Source organism: Setaria viridis, chromosome 5 (assembly GCF_005286985.2).
Source record: "Setaria viridis chromosome 5, Setaria_viridis_v4.0, whole genome shotgun sequence".
Lineage (NCBI taxonomy): Eukaryota > Viridiplantae > Streptophyta > Magnoliopsida > Poales > Poaceae > Setaria > Setaria viridis.
In genome coordinates, this window is record NC_048267.2 from 13,288,079 (window position 1) to 13,307,579 (window position 19,501).

The following is a 19,501-nucleotide window of genomic DNA, read 5'->3' on the forward strand; positions in this document are numbered from 1 at the left end:
TCCTGAATCGGTTACCCTTTGCCGATAAGGAATCGGCCGATTAGGAGGCCGGAATAATTGGGCCGGTATGGGCTTGGAAAGGATCAGAAGGATGAAGAGGAAATCAGCCCATGAAGTGTATAATAACCAACCTAGTACGAGTTGTACTTGTAAATATTCGTTTTCTATTTGAATTAGGGATAGAATTCTAGTCGGATAAGGAGTCGTCTGTACGGGGCTATAAATAGCCACCTTTGTAGATTTGTAATCATCAACAAATCAATACAACAAACTACTATTTCCTCGTACTTACTTTCAAGCAGGCGACTTCGCCAAATACTTTCTTTTTTTTCACGAGTTCGTACGGGTTGGCGGGGCTGCATCAACTTGACCTCCGGCCGATCTTGTAAGTTCCGTTTACCGAGTAAATTCTAAGCTTTAACTTCGGGCGCATCGCTGTCGTTTCGTTTAGATTTATTCACTAGTTATCGATATTTACTAGAATCATAGGTTTTACCTATTTTTCTAGTTTTATCACCAGTTATCCAGCTAGGAATCGGCAGTTTCGGCTTTCTTTATATTTTTGCTCACTTATTTTACATATAGCCGATTAGATCTGTTCCTAGTGTTGTTACTATAGCGTTGTGTCGATTACTCCAGTAGTTTTTTGTCTACACAGCTACAGTAATCGGTTGCTTTATAGCCGATTTCTTTATTACGGCAAATCGGCCGATTCGCTGATAAGCTCTCTCGAGATCGGAAATTTAGCCGATCGCAACTTCCGGACCTGACACGTATTCTTTCTTGCCAATCAACAGGTCAGATTGGCTGGCACGCCGCACGAACCGCACCAGGGCAATCACCCGAACAGGAGTTAAGCAGATTCTCCCGGGTCGTGTGTCAGACGCTGGGGATTCGGTTGACCGATTTCTAGCGCCAACAGGTTTGTAATAATTTGCACCTTCAGTATTTATGTAAAAAGGTAATTGTCTGTGTTTAGACCCAACAACCTACCGAGGGGGTGCCCGAGGTAGTGTTTGGTGCATGGGGCTCACCGAGATCAGGAACTCGAAGGTGAACTCGAACACACGATTTAGACAGGTTTGAGCCGCTAGATTGCGTAATACCCTACGCCCTGTGTGTTGGTTATATTGGATTGGATTGAACTTCTTTGGAGTGGGTCCCTACCTCACCTTATATTGCCGGGGGTAGGGTTACAAGTCGGTTGTTTACAAGAATACTAGTTGGATTCGACTAGTGAGTCCTACTCTAATTGCTACGAGTAGTTTCCTAATCCTCGATTAGTTCCTGCCTTGCCACGTAGACCACGCCATCCTGCACCGTAGTCTCCATGTCTGACATGTCTCAGTGTCTAGCCCTGTATCTAGGACTGTCCAAACCTTCTAGTGGACCCATATATGTATGTACAAAAAGCCCTCGAGTACTTTTGTAGGCTTCTCCAACTAGTTTTGGTGCTCTTCGAGTACTCCATCGGGTTGAGTCTTCAAACATACTCATGCACTGCCATGCAGCTAGAATGTGCTCAAGCCTCATTTAACTTTGTCTTGAATCTTGAATTTTATATGGACGTGCGACAAAAGTCGCACTTCATTTGGAGTAGCCCTCGAGCCTTATGTTGAATCGAAGAATAAGATGGAGGGTCAATCTGTAATTTTGCATCTCTTTTTCCTTAAAACCTAAAGGAAAAACTTTTTAGCCGATGGGCACGTGGCACACAGCCCCGGAGCCGTTACACGACTAGTTTGGGTATAAGGGTCGACCACTGGTTAACGTGACCTTTTGCCAACAGTAACCTTATCTCTTTCGAAAGTATTGGAAACCGTCAATTAGGTGCAAAATCTCCGGGTGTTTAAAAATGGAATATTCCCGTTAATCTTGCTACTATTTTAACTACATTGTGGTTATAAATAACGGAGGAAAACTTCTCTTCTGTTTCAACCGTGTCATCTGCTCCTTCAACTTTCGCACTGTAGCCCTAGCACCGCTGCTACCCAATCCTCGAGCTTGAGTGCCACCATCTCCCAGTGATTAGCCTCTGAGTGGATGTGCAAGAAGACCCTCGTGGCAGCACGGATGGGGAAGAAGGCAACTTTAAGTAAGGTGGTAGAAGGTGGGAAGAAGAAGTCATCGAAGAAGGAGGTACAACTGCCAGCTCCGAAGTATGGCAAGACTAACTAGACATCCCCACCATTTCCTGCGTGCGCATGGAAGAAGTCCGTGTTGAAGGAGGTGGACATCAAGGTACTAGTGGCAGCCCATCTTCTCCAAGGCCAAGACATCATCAATTGGAGAGCTGCATATGGCAACCCCTGGCCAATGGAGACATATGCTGATGAGATGATAATCTTCACCCATTTTATTGAACGCGGCTTGGCTTTGCTCACTTCGGATTTCTTCTGCAGGTTCTTGGAGTTCTACAAGCTGGAACTGGTTCACCTCAACCCCAACTCTATTCTACATATTGCAATTTTTGTTCATCTTTGCGAAGCCTTTCTAGGGATTTAGCCACATTTTTAGCTGTTCTGCAAGATCATCAGAGTCAAGCCTCAGCCCAAGATGGAGCATACAAAAGTAGTCGGCGGGGCTGGTATCCAAATGAGAGAGAAAGCCAAGGGCTTGTATTTGGATTACGAGTTAATTGACTCGCATTCTGGCTGGAAGGTAAGGTGGTGCTACATTGGCAACCACGAGCCCAAGCTTCCCAAGGTGACAGGCCACCGCCCTATTTGGAATAACAGGTGGTTGGACGAGCTTACCCATGGAGATTGCTTACAGCTAGCCGATCTCCTGGAGAAGATAGCCATACTTAAACAGCAAGGGCTTACAGGAGTTGGGTTGGCTTTTAGTTTCATGAAGAGGCAAATTCTAACTTGTCTTCTCATGCAGGAAGATGTACACCTCTTCTGCTCCGCTCCTCCCCCTCCCCGATCAAGTGGCTCCGACGCTGCTCCACGTGTACACACTACTGCAAGTGTACAGGGGGTAGTCGAGGTGGAGGAGTTAGAGGAGTTCTTGTCCTTCAGCAGCTCCGACTTGAAGGCTGCTGAAGATTTTGTAATCAAGGCCCAACCATCAGACAAAGCTAGGTCTTCCTCCAGGTTGTCCAAGCATGTGGTGGAGGATGATCTAGAGGCTAGACTAGCACCACCGCCGAAGAAGAAGCACACCGTCGCCATGAAGTGTGTAGTGAAGAAGCGTCTCACCGCCGAGGACGTGCCTTCGCCGGTAATAACTTTTGAATTAGGACAAGATCTTGAGGATCAAGTACTCATAAGTGAATTCCTTACCACCATGTCTACTCAATACGACACTGGTGGATTGCAGGTAATTGGGGAGGTAACTGAAGCGGAGAGATCGACTACCGAAGTCGTGCAGCAGGAGCTGCCAGCAATTGAAGAGGTCATCGAGATTGAAGATGATGAAGAAGCTCCCGTTGCTAGGGTCAACCTTGTTAGCGCGCAAACTACCCGAGAGGTGGAGACAGTGTCCAAGGATGGTGAAGAGCAGAGTACGATCCAACAAGCCATGCCAAAGAAGCCATCGTCGATGATCAAACATGTGCGCTTGTTAGGGGATCCCTCTTTGAAGGTGAAGAGGTCTTTAAAGTAAGTACCTGTATTTCATTTGAGTACTAATTGTAGCTTGATATTGCCTTGTAGTATGTCTTCTAATACTTGGTTTTTGCAAGAAATCCTCCAATGTGGAGATTGGTGGCCCGAGCTCGAAGTCTGGAGCAACCCGCGTCAGCAACCAATCCAGGTGTTGTATCCCTTGTTTCCATTAATGCATGATGTAATTGCATCACTGAATGATTCTTTAGTGCCTGCCCCCAAGCTGCCAGTAGCCGAGGCCATCGTGGCGACTAGCTCCGGTGTTGTGGCTACTCTTGTAGCCCCCGAGCCGGAGGTAGGCACCAAAGCCGTAGTGGCAACTACTTCTGATGTCGTGGCTACCCTTGTAGCCCCCGAGCCAGAAGTAGAGGCTGAAGCTGTTGGAGTGCTGGAAGTATTGACCTCCATGTCACCTTCCGAAGCGGAGCCATTGACCAGCCGCGCCCTGGTCCTACTTGGCGCAACGAACGCTGAGGTGCAAGAGGAGCCATGGATAGTTGAAGGGGCTGATCTTGAAGATATTCAGCTACTCGACGACCCGCTCCTCGATACAGAGATGGAGGTCTCCATAATGGAGATGTACCGTCGCGTAGGTAAATATGCAACGGTAAGCTTCCTTTTGCTTCATCCATAACTTAAAATTAGTACTCGTATCTTGACACAAGTACCTGTCCTTTTTTGTAGGATGTAATCAAATGCTCCCGCTGAAAGTCTGAGATGCTCTAGGGCTATGGGGACAGCGCTCAGGCACTTGAGCGAGAACTCGCCAAGGAGTGGGAGTACTCCTTCCGACTACTGATGAAGTATGACGGCCAAGCCGCCGAGTACCGCAACCTTGTCCAGCAAGCCGCGGAGGAGAAAGATCGCCTTCGTAAGCGCAACAAGTCTTTGAAATATCAGCTGAAAGGTAACTTGCCTTTGCTATTTGGTCTTCGAGTAGTGATTGCGCTTGATGATACTGAATTGTTTCTTGTGTTGTTCCTACAGTGCTTGAGAAAACCAAGGAAGATCTCCACGGCCAAGCCACTGATTGGCAGAACTCCTACTACAGAGTGACGGATCAGCACAACAAATTGTCTACTCTGTACAACAACTTGGAGCACCGACTAGTGAAGGAGACGAAGATGCGCGTAGATGGAGAAGTTGACTTGGTGAACGCCATGAAGACTATCTAGGAGGGCGAGGCTGAGCTGGCGGCTACAAAGCTTGCTCTGAAGGAGCTAATTGAAGCCACTCAGCCCATTGCTGATATGGTAAAGCCCCTAGTTGAAAGCGTGGAACCCTACCCTCTGGTGGAATACTCAAGGAGGTGCCTGCCAAGATTATCGGCTACGTCCAGAAGATAGACGAGTCAGTCTCCAAGCAGTTGCTGGCTATTGTGAAGTCATTCTACCCACAGGCAGACCTAGCTCTAGTTGCGGAATGGATAGCACAAGACTATTTTGATTAGCAGTTTCAGCAGTACCTGCAAGAGGTAGCCCCTATCTCCAAGGAAGTAGCCAATCAATTAGACCTTGAGTAATTTTGTGTAAAAAAGTAAACATCAGATTATTGTAATATAAACATGATGTGAATGAAATGTAAATTATTTGAAGTCTTGTTGCAATTTTCATTGCTGTCGACTTGTGTGTGTTTCTCTTTAGTGCATCTCACGAACTACCCTGCTAGCTGCTCGTGCGGTAGTCGTGAGTGTCTGCGCATAAGGCTACTCTCGTGAGCCTCCTCATATATACGGTGCAGAGTACTTTTAGGATGCGACCCCTTTCTGCGGAGTGCAAGTACTCGGAGTATCTGGGTAGTCAAACTCTTAGGTGAGTGGACTCTTCAGGATTTTGTCAGCTGGAGCCTATCTTTTTAACTCTATGGGTTGTTTAGATGCTGTGCTCCTAAAAACCTAGAACTACAGACTTGTTATTACAAGTTGTGATTTAGATAGTCTTGTCTGGATAAGAGTTCATGTAGTCTAAATAACTTCGAATTTGCTGATGGCTTCTTTTCTGAAGGACGTCACGAGAACACGCTTGTCCAAGGTGTTGATTAACTGTCGATTTCAACTGCAGACTTGTCTTTGCAAGCCACATCTGGATAATTTTGTCTCATGAGTTGAATAACTCAAAAGATGCTATGCAGACTTGTTATTACAAGCCGCGAGTAGGCAATTTTGCCTTAGAAGCTGAGTAGTTTTGTACAGACTTGTGATTACAAGCTATGAGTTGGGCCATAGTACCTGGGGAGCTGAATAGCTCTGCGAACCTGCTTTTGCAAGTCGCAATTAGGTAGAAACTAGTCGTTTTACGAAGAAAGATAAATCTGCTTTATTGAATTGTAATTATACAACTGAGGTCGATGGTCAATTTACATGACTATGTTAACTAAGTGTAGAATCGATCAAGTTGCTCGATGTTCCATGAGTTGTCATTGTCTTTGATAGAGAGGTGTTGCAGCTTATACGACCCAAGTCCAGTGACCTTGGAGGCGAAAAAAGGACCCTTCCATGGTGAATTTAGCTTGTGCAGTTCCTTGGTGTCTTGGATACGCTTGAGGATCATATCGCTCGTGTTGAACGAATGTTCTTTGACGTTACGATCATGATAGTGGCGGATTCCTTTAAGATACCTTGCAGACTAGACGAGTGCTGCACAACGAGCTTCTTCGAGGCTGTTTAAGTCTAGACGCTTTGTTTCTTCTGCTGCACCCTCCTCATACTACTCGATTACTAGAGACTTCCACATGATGTTGGCGGGAAGGACGGCTTCTGATTCATAGACTAGAAAGTAGGGTTAGTACCCTATAGACTTGCACGGCTGGGTACGAAGCCCCCAGAGGATATTAGGTAGCTCTTTGAGCCACTTTCCCCCTTTGGTGTTTCCAATGTCATGTAGTCTTTTCTTGAGAGCCTCCAGTAACATCCCGTTGGCACACTCAACCTGACCGTTGGCCTGCGGATGAGCAATAGAGACATACCGGACGTCAATCCCGCTATTCTCGCAATATTCCCGGAATGTGGTTGTTGAAATTGAAGCCCAAGTCTGTGGTAATGTGATTGGGGAAGCTGTAGTGATGGACAATTTCATTGAGGAAGTTGAGTACTCTGTCTGCCTTAGGGTAAGTCACTGGCTTCACCTCGATCCACTTGGTAAACTTGTCGATCGCCACAAGTACTCGGTTGAACCCTCCAGGCACCGTAGGCAGTGGGCTAATCATGTCTAGCCCCTGACATGCGAAGGGCCAAGAGGGTGGTATGGTGATCAGCTTGTAGGTAGAGACGTGTTGTTGCCTAGCGAAGAATTAACACCCTAAGCATTGGCGGACTAGTTCCTTGGTATCAGCGAGAGCTATAGGTCAGTAAAACTCTGCTATGAAAGCTTTGCCCACAATCGTTCGTGAGGATGGATGAGTGCCGCAGATGCCTTTGTGGATTTTCTCGAGTATATCCTTGTGTTCATATCGTGAGATGCACTTCATGAGTACTCTAGATGATGCACCTCTTCTATAGAGCTTGTCCCAGACTAGAACGTAGTTCTTGCCACGCTGTGAGACTTGCTCCGCTTCTATTTTGTCTGGAGGTAACTTGTGCTCCTTGATGTAGTCGATGAAGGGGGTTCTCCAGTCTACATCAATCATCATAACCTCCTGGTCTGGTGCATCGTGACCTCGATTGGTGGTTTTTGATGGCGCCGACTCCACTATGGATGGCTTATGTAGTTCATGGATGAAGACTCCTGCTGGAACTTGAGCATGAGTAGATCCAACTTGGATAGGATGTCCGTGGCTATGTTGTTGTGACGAGCTACATGGTGTAACTCCAGACCAGAGAATTTGTTCTCTAACTTGCGTACTTCCAGGTAGTACGCATCCATGTTGTCCTTGTGGCGATCCAGCTCATTGTTGACTTGATTGATTACCACCAGTGTGTCATCGTAGACCAACAGTCGCTTGATTCCCAGCGAGACTGCCAGGCGGAGCCCGTGCAGACGCGCTTCGTATTCAGCTTCATTGTTGGATACCTCCCAGAAGATCTATAGAATGTATTTTAGTTGTTCGCCTTTGGGCGAGATTAAGAGTACCCCTGCACCGACGCCCTCGAGTTTGAGTGATCCGTCGAAGTACATAACCTAATGCTCTGGGCGTTTTGCTGGCGTAGGTACTTGATTTTCTCGACACTCTGCCATAAAATCGACTAGTGCCAGTGACTTGATGCCAGTCCTCAACTTGAATTCCAGGGACAATGCTCTGAGTTCTACCGCCCACTTGGATATTCTTCCGGTTGCATCCTGATTGTGGAGGATTTCTCCCAAGGGGAAGTTTATGACGATGGAGATGTTGTTTTCTTGGAAATAGTGTCGTAGCTTCCGCGAGGTGAGTAGGATTGCGTATAGCAATTTTTCAATTGGTGGGTACCTAGTTTTGGAATCTAACAACACCTCACTGACGAAGTAGACGGGCCTCTATACTTTGTATACATGGTCTGGTTCTAGTCTTTCAAACACGATCGCCATACTGATGACATTGGTAGTCACGGCGATGTAGAGCAGCAAGTCGTCATTCGATTTAGCACCGTGAGGACCGGTGGCTTTGATAAAAAGTCCTTCATTTGTTGCAGGGCTTAATTTGCCTCCTCGGTCCACTAGAATTTTTCTTGACGCTTGAGTAGTTTGAAGAAGGGTAGTCCCCGTTCTCCAAGCCTTGAGATGAATCTATTGAGGGTCACCATGCATCCAGTCAGCTTCTGGATGTCTTTGATGCACAATGGAGCATGCATATCAGTGATGGCGGAGATCTTCTCAGGGTTAGCTTCAATCCCTCGGTGATTGATGATGAACCCGAGTAGTTTTTTGGAGGGTACGCCAAAAATGCACTAAGTTGGGTTTAGCTTCCACTGGAATTCTCACAAGCTTGCGGTGTAATTGTGTCTTGAAGCACTTCTGGATTGCCCATTGATAGGTAGAGCCTGCGTTCTTTAATCCGAAGGACATTGTAGTATAGCAGAAAGCTCCATATGGGGTGATGAACGCGATCTTGATTTGGTCTTCTTCCTTGAGAGCTATCTGGTGATACCCCGAGTAGCAATCAAGAAAACAGAGTTGGGCGCATCCGATTATCGAGTCAATGACTTGATCAATCCTATGGAGCCCGAAGGGATCCTTTGGATAGTGCTTGGCAAGGTCTCTGTAGTCGACATACATCCTCCACTCATTATTATTTTTCTTTCCCACCAAGACGGGATTGGCCAGCCACTCTAGATGATAGACTTCATTTACGAAGCCCTCCGTGAGTAGTTTGGCAAATTCCTTTTTGATTGCTTCTCTTCTTTCTTGGGTGAATCAACATAGTCGTTGTTGTTTGGGCGTAGCTTTGGGATCTACATTTAGTGAGTGCTCGATCAACTCCCTGGGCACCCCCGGCATATCTGATGGCTTCCATGAGAAGATATCTCAGTTGGCCCGGAGGAAGCTGACGAGCGCGGCTTCTTATTTAGGATCCAGCCCTGAGCCAATCAGGGCCGTCTTTGAGCTATCACCAGTTTCAAGGTCAATAGCTTTGATATTGACTTCACTTGCTGGCTTGACCTTGGTTGCCCCCAACTTCTTCTCTAGGATCTCGAGTTCCGACGGGGACAGTTTCTTGGAAGCAGTGAGGACTTGCATCATCGAATTTGGCACTTGAGTGGTCACTGCTAGCTCCACGGGTTCTGTGTCGCAATCGTATGATCTCTTCAAGTCTCCACGTAGTGAGACTACTCCCTTGGGTCCCAGCATCTTGAGTACTAGGTACACGTAGTGCGGGATGACCATGAATTTGCCCCTGCGAAGTTGTTAGTGAACACCGCCTTGAGGTCCTTCCACATATTGATGGAGTTCTTGTCTAATAACTCGAGCCACGTGAGTGGCGCCACCTCCATGCAGATGGGGAAGTAGATGACCATGGTGTTGTCGTTCCCTCCTACCGCCTGTACTGACAGTGAGTAGCACCGCAACCACTGAATTGGGTCCTGCTTGCTGTCGTACTTGGTGATACTCAGAGGTTTGAATTTTTCAAGTACAATTGTCTTCCTTACTTGTCTTGAGAAGGTGGGGAACCCGTCAGAATCCTCTCAAGGGTACTCGGCTTCCTGCTCATGTTCGCGGCGGCAGCCGTCAATAATTGTACGGGCATCACGGCTAGTGTTGATCTTATGACAGAGATCCTTTTCAGGCTCTAGGTTAGGCCCACGGTGGCCACAGCCTCCCAAGGATTCCGCCCGACTACCCTCTACTCCGGCTTAACTTGTCTGGCGCCTCTGATCTGACTTGGTCTAGATTGAGTACGCCTATGACTACTGCCATGCTAGAGATGGGGTGTGAGGAATTGACTGTATTGGGTTTTGCTGATCGAGTTTCTTGTGCATGCACTCTGCCAGCTCAGCCAATCGTCTGGTGTACTTGTCCTACGACATCGCCCGGGTAATGAGATCGATGGACAGGATGGTGGCAAGAGGGGTACGGTGTTGATGCAATTGAACTGCTTCAAATGCGAGATCCATGTTCATGATTGGCAAGTTGGCTGCAAGGCGGCAACGACGCTCTGCTCTTGCAGCGTTTCTTGCTCGGCGTTAAGTTCTTTGAGCTTCAGTTTCCTCTCCGACGACATTGGCGGTGACCTCATCCTGCGAAATGTCATCTGGGTGACGTTCATGTTGCGGGTTCCTCTCTGGTTGCTCTTCATCCTCACCTTCTTGAGCAACAACAAGCGCGAAGAGTTCCCGCTCCGGAGAATAGCTTCCCAAACTTGACGTGATGACCTCTGTGGATCCGTCTTCTTCGTCGATGGGCGACAGAGGGGTTCCTTCCTGGTACAGGAGGGTATCAAGGTAGGCAACAAGGCATGACTCGTCGTCCTTGGCAAGAGTAGGAGGCTTCATGTTGGGCCAATAGACGAATCTGCTTTGTGGAGTTGATGTAATCACTAGGCTTTGTTGTGGACCTGATAATGGAGTCTCCTCGTCCTCATCCAAGTAGTAGTTGAGGTCCTCGATCAAATCCGAGTTAAATTGTGATCTGGACAGGGGAGCTTGGTAGATAGCACCCGTGTTTTGGAGTTTGAACGGGAATCGACTTAGGTCTTAGACCAATTCGCACGATGGCTTGAGTGTCGGCTCGTGAAAACTAGTCCGACAAGCGGGAGAAGTCGAGTTGTACTCGGGCCCACCCCCGGCCTCTAACTAGGTTAGAAATTAAAATTTCACCGAATTTCTCAATGTGATCCTTTAGAGCTTGGCGCCGAAGCTTGATGGTGTGCTGCTTCTTCTCCAAGGCCAGCGCAATGTGGCGGTGGAAGTTTCCAGCACCGTCTACGATGCAAACCCAGGAGCCGAAGATGAATGTTGCATCCACTTTGAACGCGACTGTGGGCTTGATGATGACTTGGGCCATCGAGTTCGCCAGTGGATTCTCAGCGAGAGACCCTACCTAGCGCGCGCCATCTGTCAGTGTTTAGACCTGGCAACCCACCGAGGGGGGTGCCCGAGGTAGTGTTTAGTGTGTGGGGCTCATCGAGATCAGGAACTTAAAGGTAAACTCGAACACACGATTTAGACAGGTTCAGGCTGCTAGATTGCGTAATACCCTACATCCTGTGTGTTGGTTGTATTGGATTGGATTCAACTACTTTGGAGGGGATCCCTGCCTCGCCTTATATTGCCGGGGGCAAGGTTACAGGTCGTTTGTTTACAAGAATACTAGTCGGATTCGACTAGTGAGTCCTACTCTAATTGCTACGAGTAGCTTCCTAATCCTCGACTAGTTCTTGCCTTGCCACGTAGACCACGCCGTCCTGCACCGTAGTCTCCATGTCTAACATGTCTCAGTGTCCAGCTCTGTATCTAGGACTGTCCACACCTTCTGGTGGGCCCATAGATGTATGTACGACAGTAATGTTTGTTGTTACTTTCCCTTCGTGGAAGCGATCCTAATGTATGGCTAAGATTCAAGTCATGGATGATTTGGGTTGTCCCAGGGACACTCGATGGACTACCAGATTTAAACTGTTTTAAGTGCATTATGAATAATTACTATTCCAACAGTGATTAGGCGCACTTAAGCCAGTTTAAGTCAGATGGTTCTGCCACACACTGTAATGATATTGTTGTGGAGCATAAGGATAGCCCACCATGGTAGATCTTGATGCTTCTGGTCTTGTGATAAATAAACCCAGATATTCTTGATGATCCAAGCAACCAATGACCAATATTTTGCCTTTTCTTTTGATATTCAATATGAAGCACGCAAAGCACAATGCAATTAGCTTGAGCAGCCTGATTCGTAGACGGTTCAAAGTGGATGCAACATTCATCTTCGGCTCCTGGGTTTGCTCCTGGGTTCTTGCCTTGCCACTTTGAACGCGACTGTGGATTCGCAAAGCACAATGCACAATGCAATTAGCTTGAGCACGCAAGTATAGATGCAATCGGTCAAAAAAGACTAGATGCAATAATAATGGTGAATCAAAATAGTAGATCAATTAGGTAAAAGGCTAGGGTTTGATAGAACGGTTTGAGCAACCAGATCTTTCTTCCCTAGCGGATTTGCCAAAATATGTTGGCACGAATTTGGGGCCAACACACGAAAGCACTAGAGCGTGCGGGTCGCGAACGGACCGAATGACAATGTAGTTGCGTAGATCGGTCAGATCGGTTGAGTAGATCGGTTGGACCGGTTCCTAGGGTTTGACCCAAGTCAATCGTTTTATGGGATAACTACCACACTTACGTGATGGAGAATGGCTCGGTTTACGAGCAAACTAGCAAAGGGATAACTAGCACACTTACATGGTGAAGAACGACTCATTTAAGCAAATCTTCAAGAATTTTTTTATTAACTCTTTCAGTTTGGCCACCAGTTTGAAGATGATAAGCGGTACTAAAAGTGAGATTGGTACCATGGCATCATGAAGACTTTGCCAAGTGGTGAATTGAGGACCTCTATCGGAAACTATTGTTTTGGGTACACCATGAAGGCATACAATATTGGTAAGATAGAGTTCAACATATTTTTCAATAGTGTAGTTCGCTTTAACCAGAAGGAAATGAGCTGATTTTGTGAGTCAGTTAACAATAATCCAAATGGAATTGTAACCATGAAGAGTACAGGGCAAACCGGTAATAAAATCCATAGAGATATCTTCCCATTTCCAAGAAGGAATAGGAAGAGGTTGGAGAGTTCCGGCCGGCTTGAGATGTTCGGCCTTCACTCTTTGGCAAACATCATATTCAGCCACATAATGATCAACTTCTCTCTTCATGTGAAATGACACAGATGTCGCCTAGAGGAGCGGGGGGTTGAATATGCGAGTTGACCAATTCTTCTATCTTCACTTCACTCAGCAGCACTGCCAGGGCCAAACTGGTCCAAGGCAGGTGTTGGTATAATTAATGAATGTAAATAAATCCACAAGCGCATGGATACCATTGTAGCTTTCACCTCAGAGTATTCCAAGGGTATCGAATCAAAGGAAACATGTGTGTACCAACTTCTAGTCTAGTAGGTCCAAGGACACACCAAGATAGGTGGCAAGGGTAGAGAGGATTCCTATGGATAGTACTATAGATGAGTTAAAGTTCGATCTCTCAGGTCAAATACTCGCTTCAGGCGCCGGCTTACCCTGAATGAGTCAAGCACCTCCGGCCTACAGCTCTACAATATATCCAAACATGGAGGATTACAAAGGACTAATAGGGATGTCACCACCTACAGTCTACCTCTACGGTCCATGGCATATACGGTAAACGAAGGATAACCCTTAACCTAGACACCACGTCAACACTATTGATTACTACTGCAACCTAACTACGTCCGGATCCCCATAGCAGACTACATCACTCTATATAAGTACAGAGCGATGAACTCATGAGTAAGAGAACTAATCTCACTCAAATACAGATACTATTAGTGTATGCTATATCAAGGTCTAAAGGCATACATGAGAGCATACAAGTCTATACTATGATAGCAATGGTATATGACTACTCATGCATATAAGGACTAAGTATAACCTATAAGAAGGAATCACAAATACTAACTTACTTTACTCGAAGGAAGCCAGTATTCATAGAGGTACAAGCTGAAAGGAGAGTGCCAACACCCCGACACTCCTCCCAAACACCCCTCACTCTCTCCTTATTCTAAACACAAGCTAGGCAAGGCTTCGCCTTTGCAATGAAGCTCTAAACTCCTCTTGAATGGTGTGTTCTCAAGTGAGTCCCCCCTCTTATATTTATAGGGTGGAGGTGCCTTGGAAGAGTGGAGATGTTCCAAGCATCTCAAGGGAATATTCTCCTCCAACTCCTCTTCTTGTGCCACCTAGCAGGATCTGAGGCTTTGAGGTGGTAACTCCCGACGAAACGGTCAGACTGGTCCAAGGCAGGCTGGCACACCAAGTGTTGCTTGTGTCCCTCCTCGACTTCTAGCACCAACCAACCTTGAAGTGTGGTTTCTGTAGTTGATTTCTAGTAGGCTAAAGAAGTCCCTGCACACAAGACAAGCACACCCAAGTAGATCAACATGAAAGCACAAGTAAATTGCTAGAAATCAACAAGTGAAGCAAACCAAATGAAGACACTAGGATTTGTTTATCCGAAGTTCAGATTCATCGCAATGAATCTTACATCTCCTTTGAGGAGCCTAAAATTGGATATAAGATTTGAAATGAGTATTGATCCAAAGTTGGCATGACTCAGAAGAATTTTAGATATTCCGAATAATTTATCACATCTTGATTCTTCCAAAGAGAGATATGAGATAGATATAGAGATGTATGAACTTGAGAAAATCTCACCACTTGTGACTAGCCAGCAATCAATCAAGGTTAACAATAGTCACAGGCGGGTCGATTAGGTCATAAAGACTAAGAGTCAAATGTTTATAAAGAATCACACTTCCTACACATGCTAGTTGAATTTTTCAGATATTCTATCCTATGCCACAAAGAGCATGCAACTTGTTCAAGTCAATGACCTTTTTAGAATATTTAGCTCATACCTTACACAAGAGATAAACACGTGACACCAAGTCAAGTTTAAAAAAAGGTATCAACTAAATTTCTAAAAGAGGTACAACAAGATAACTTGAAAAGGTTACATGCAAGAGCACACACTAGAATGAGAATATGGCCTAGATGCATAAAGGTAGGAACAAGAGTGCGTGAGAACATACCTTCATCCTTAGCCATCCATCTTGTGCATGTTTCATTTTAGACACGACGCTAGCTCTTATTTAATCTTTCTTGGTCATAGCACAAAGAGGTGAGATAGCATATGGTGCGCAAGTATATGAGACTACAAGATCATTAGAAGAAATTGTTAGTCCCAAGAGTGACACAAGTATTGGAATAACCTCCCCCTTAATTAGTGCAAAAGAGATTTGAATTTCTTATTTATTGCACCTTATCCATTGATGAACATAGAGGAGATTATTCACAATCTTGGTCAAGGCACATGGATAATTTATGAATTCAATTTGTGCCAAATAATTAATTGATGCATGATCATCACAACCCATATCAAAGTTTACACATCATAGGCTCACGAAGAAACTCGGCTCACCCGGCCAAGTCGGCTCACCCAGAATAGAGTGCACGCTAGCACAATCAAGACAACGGATGGGTCGGCTGGCCCGAGGTGAGAACGGCTCATTCGACATGGTTGGCTTAGCTGGTCTGCTCAAGGTCAAACCGGTCAGACCGGTTCGTCAGATCGGTCAGACCGGTCTAGCCTGGTGCAGACCAACTTGATGATCTTGATTTTGTCTTGCTCCAAGAATTAATGAACTAATCATTATGTAATTTTTCTGCATGAGAACAAGACATGCTCTCATAGAGATCTATTAAAAGCATCATATGGTATGAGAGGATAAATTTCATAAATGAGTCAAAGTCACTTTCACGTGTTTCACAGCATCAAGACTTGTGACATAGTAAAGTTCACACAGAACTGAGAGTGACTAAGATGTGAAAATAAACACTAGTTACCGGGATGATATTGATTATGTGATTTCAACATTATAGCTTGTCACTTGGCCATTTGGACTATCTTTGGTTTCTTCTCTTCTAGCCAAGTGTCCAATGCATCCCTTCAATCCTGCAAACTCAGCAAGCACTCTTTGGTACCCAAACCTTGTTGGACCCATTAAGGTTAGCAATAAGATTCTTAGGAACCAAATGGCTCTTATGCTAGTTTGAGGTGAACTAATCACTCCTGTAGCACAAGTACCGACTTTGTCTTTCCCAAGCAGACTGAAATCATAATTGATAAGATTTGACTTGAGAGAGTAACCATTTGGACAATCCTTACCCATGTGACCCTTTTGTCGACAAGTGTAGCAAATACAGTTTTTGTCCTTGCTTGACACTGTATCTTCTTGCTTTTCTTGCCTTTGCTTGCTTCTGGGCTTGTTGCTTGAAGAGGTGGCTTTCTTCTCATTGCCGTAGTCTAGGTTGGGTTGTCGGGTTGGCTGGTTCCGGACCAACCCATGAATAGGCCTAAAGGAGACCGTCGGCCATACACATCATGTTAGCCATTTTCTAAAACCCATTTTACCATTGTTCTATCCACTTTCCAAACAAGGTAAACCTATATGCATGCGATGCAATTGTTTGAGCAAAGTGGCACTATAGAATCATCAAGCAAATGAAATTAATCCCTCTTGATAGTACGGCTATCTAGCCTATTAATTCGGTAAATTATCATCCACTAAGAACCTCTTGAGCGGTAAAATATAAAAACCCTATCATATACCTTTGCCTTGAGCTTTCCAATGTGAAACCATCCAAGCTATCACCATAACATCCTTTGAAACTCATTTCATCCTTGGGACTAACCTATACTCATATCTCCAATGAAATTGATGGTCCACAAACATTGTCATTAATTACCAAATTCCAACTTAGGGGTCTAGATGTTTTCAATCTCCCTCTTTTTGGTAATTGATGACAACTAAACAAAGGAGTAATATAAAAGAGGTTCAAGCCAACTTTACACACAAGGCATAAGGTAGACTTGAGAGTGAATTTTGGTGTCACTTACCCATTTCAATCATTTCAAGAGATACGAATGGATAGATGGCATCTTAATTCAAAGTGTAGAGAAAGCTCCCCTACATATGTGCATTTAAATATTGAATTCATTTTTCTCACATATGGATGGATATGGAAATTTTGGCGGAGTCTCCCCTACAAAATGGAAACCAAGGCAACAAGAGTAGATTTTTTTTTCTCGAACGCGTAGGAGAACTGCACATCAATATATTAAGAAGAAGAAAGGGGTGAAGAACCCCAAGATGTTATGGATATCAGGGCTTGTAACCTGCCCTTTTTACAACCAAGAGCACTAACTAAGAAACACTTATGCACTACTTGACCAGGAACACATGACCACTCACTTAAGTGGCTGCAGGTGCTTGGGCGAGTAGGAAAGAAACTCCTCGAGCCCCAGCCAAAGACCACTGCAGCAACTCCCTAGTAATGACCAAAACGATGGTGGATAAACTAGGGTTGGCTCCATCAAAGACACAAAAATTCCAATGGTTCCATAGGGTCCAAGCTCCTAAAATGATAATGGAGTTTAAGCCCTTCCTTCCTTGACCTGATACCCTGCTACTTATGTTTTCCCAACATTCTTCCAAGGACAGCTCCACTGCTTTGGGGGCAAGGTCTTGTAAGCCAAAACCTTGCAATAAAATGAACCAGACTTGCCGGGAAAAAACACAGGAAACCAACAGGTGATCAAGTGTCTCCTCAAATTGATCACAAAGAGGACAGACGACCGGGTGGGGGAGGCCTTTTCTTGCTAGACGACCAACCGTCCAACATTTATTGTGTGCAACTGTCCACATAAAAAATTTGCACTTGTTCGACGCCCAGCTTTTCCAGATTCGTTCCCAAGGATTAAATTGAGTGGAGCCAATGAAAAAAGCTTCATATGCAGATTTTGTAGAGTACTGACCAGTGGAGGAGAACTGCCATATATGTGTGTCATTTATTTCTGGCTGCAGCTCCATATTTTCAAGGAGATCCCAAAGTTGTAGGTATTCCAAAAAAAATACTGTGAATGCTCCTTTTAAATCTGAGACACATCTCCTATTATTCAAGGCATCAAAAACTATTCTTCTTTTGGCTCTTGCAGTTACTGCAATAAAAAGGTGTGGAAAGGAGTGTTCAAAACTCTGACCCAGCAGCCATCTGTCAATCCAAAAGTGAGTATTCTTGCCATTACCAACCGAAGACACAACATCTATAGAAAATAAAGCCTTGACTTGGGGTGGAACTTTGATAGGTAAGACTGCCCATGGTTTATCCGGTTCAATCTTTTACAACCAGAGCCATCTCAATCTCAGAGCCCAACACAAGTGCTGGAGGTTAAAGATGCCCCATCCACCTAATTCAGGTGGTCTAGTAACTTTGGGCCAAGTAATTAAGCAGTGACCTCCCCTCACATCTTTTCTTCCCTTCCACAAAAAACCCCTTCTGATTTTTTCAATGGCTTTCAAAGCCCAAGAAGCTAGGTCCAGAGCCATTACTAGGTAAATCAACATTGATGTGAGAACAAATTGAACCAACACTTTCCTACTAGCTTTTGTGAGTAGGTCAGCTTTCCACCCTGGCAGCCTATCTTCTATTTTGTCAATGATGGGTTGAACTTGAGCCCAGGTAAGCTTGTGAGGTGAGAGAGGTACTCCCAAGTATTTGCATGGAAAATCAAAAATCTGACAGGGGAGGTGCATAAGCAAGACTGCACAATCTTCTTCCAAGCCTTGTATAGGATGGACACTACTTTTTTGGATGTTCGTTCGAAGTCCTGAGGCTTCCCCAAAAAGATGTAATAACTCCAAAGTAATTTTGATATCACTAGCTGAGGGTCGAAGAAAAATCACTACGTCATCCACATATAAAGAGACTCGGTGCTGTAAAGCTCTTCTTGCTAAGGGTTGAAGGAGTTCTTCATCTAATGCCTTTTGAATCAAGAGGCAGAGGACGTCCATTACCAATATGAAGAGCATTGGAGAGAGCAGGTCCCCTTGTCTTAACTCTCAACAATGCTCGATCCTTTCACCAGGAGAGCCATTCACCAGAATTTGTGTGGATGAAGAAGCAAGCAGCCCACTAATGATATCACACTAGATTTGACCAAATCCGAGGCGCTACAAAACTTCCAGAAGAAAAGGTCAAGATACCGAATCAAAAGCCTTGGTAATATCCAACTTTAGGAGAATATGTGCTTGTTTCTGTTGATGCAAAAATTTTGTGGTTTGCTAAACCAACATAAAATTGTCCAAGATGAATCGACCCTTGATGAATGAACTTTGGTTAGGTGTAACCAACTGATCTAACTGATTGGCTAGCCTATTAGCTAGCAGTTTTGTAATCAGTTTGGCAAAGGAATGTACCAAGCTTATTGGTCTGTAGTCCTTGATACTCGTGGCATCATCTTTCTTTGGCAAGAGAATGATATATGCAGAATTGAGGTACTCAAAGTTGCTGAATTTTCTGCTCCAAATAGCGGACACTGCTGCCATAATGCCATGCTTGATGATGGGCTAGCAAACCTTGTAAAACTTGCTTGTAAAGTCGTTCGGGCCTGGTGCCTTATCGGAGGGCAAGGAGCAGATCGTCTTCCAGACTTCTTCTTCAGAAAATGGTGTATCCAGTTCAGACAAGTCAGGGCATAGTGCATTTAACGCTACCAGATTCATAGTAACTTCATGATCAAGGTTTTCTCCTAAGAGATTATTGTAGAAGTTGAAAACATTTTGCTCCTTCTCCTCATGCTTTGTGAGAACCACCCCCTCCTTAGTTATAATATTACTAATAAATTTTTTCCTCTTCCGATACCTGGCAAAGGAGTGGAACATGGCTGTATT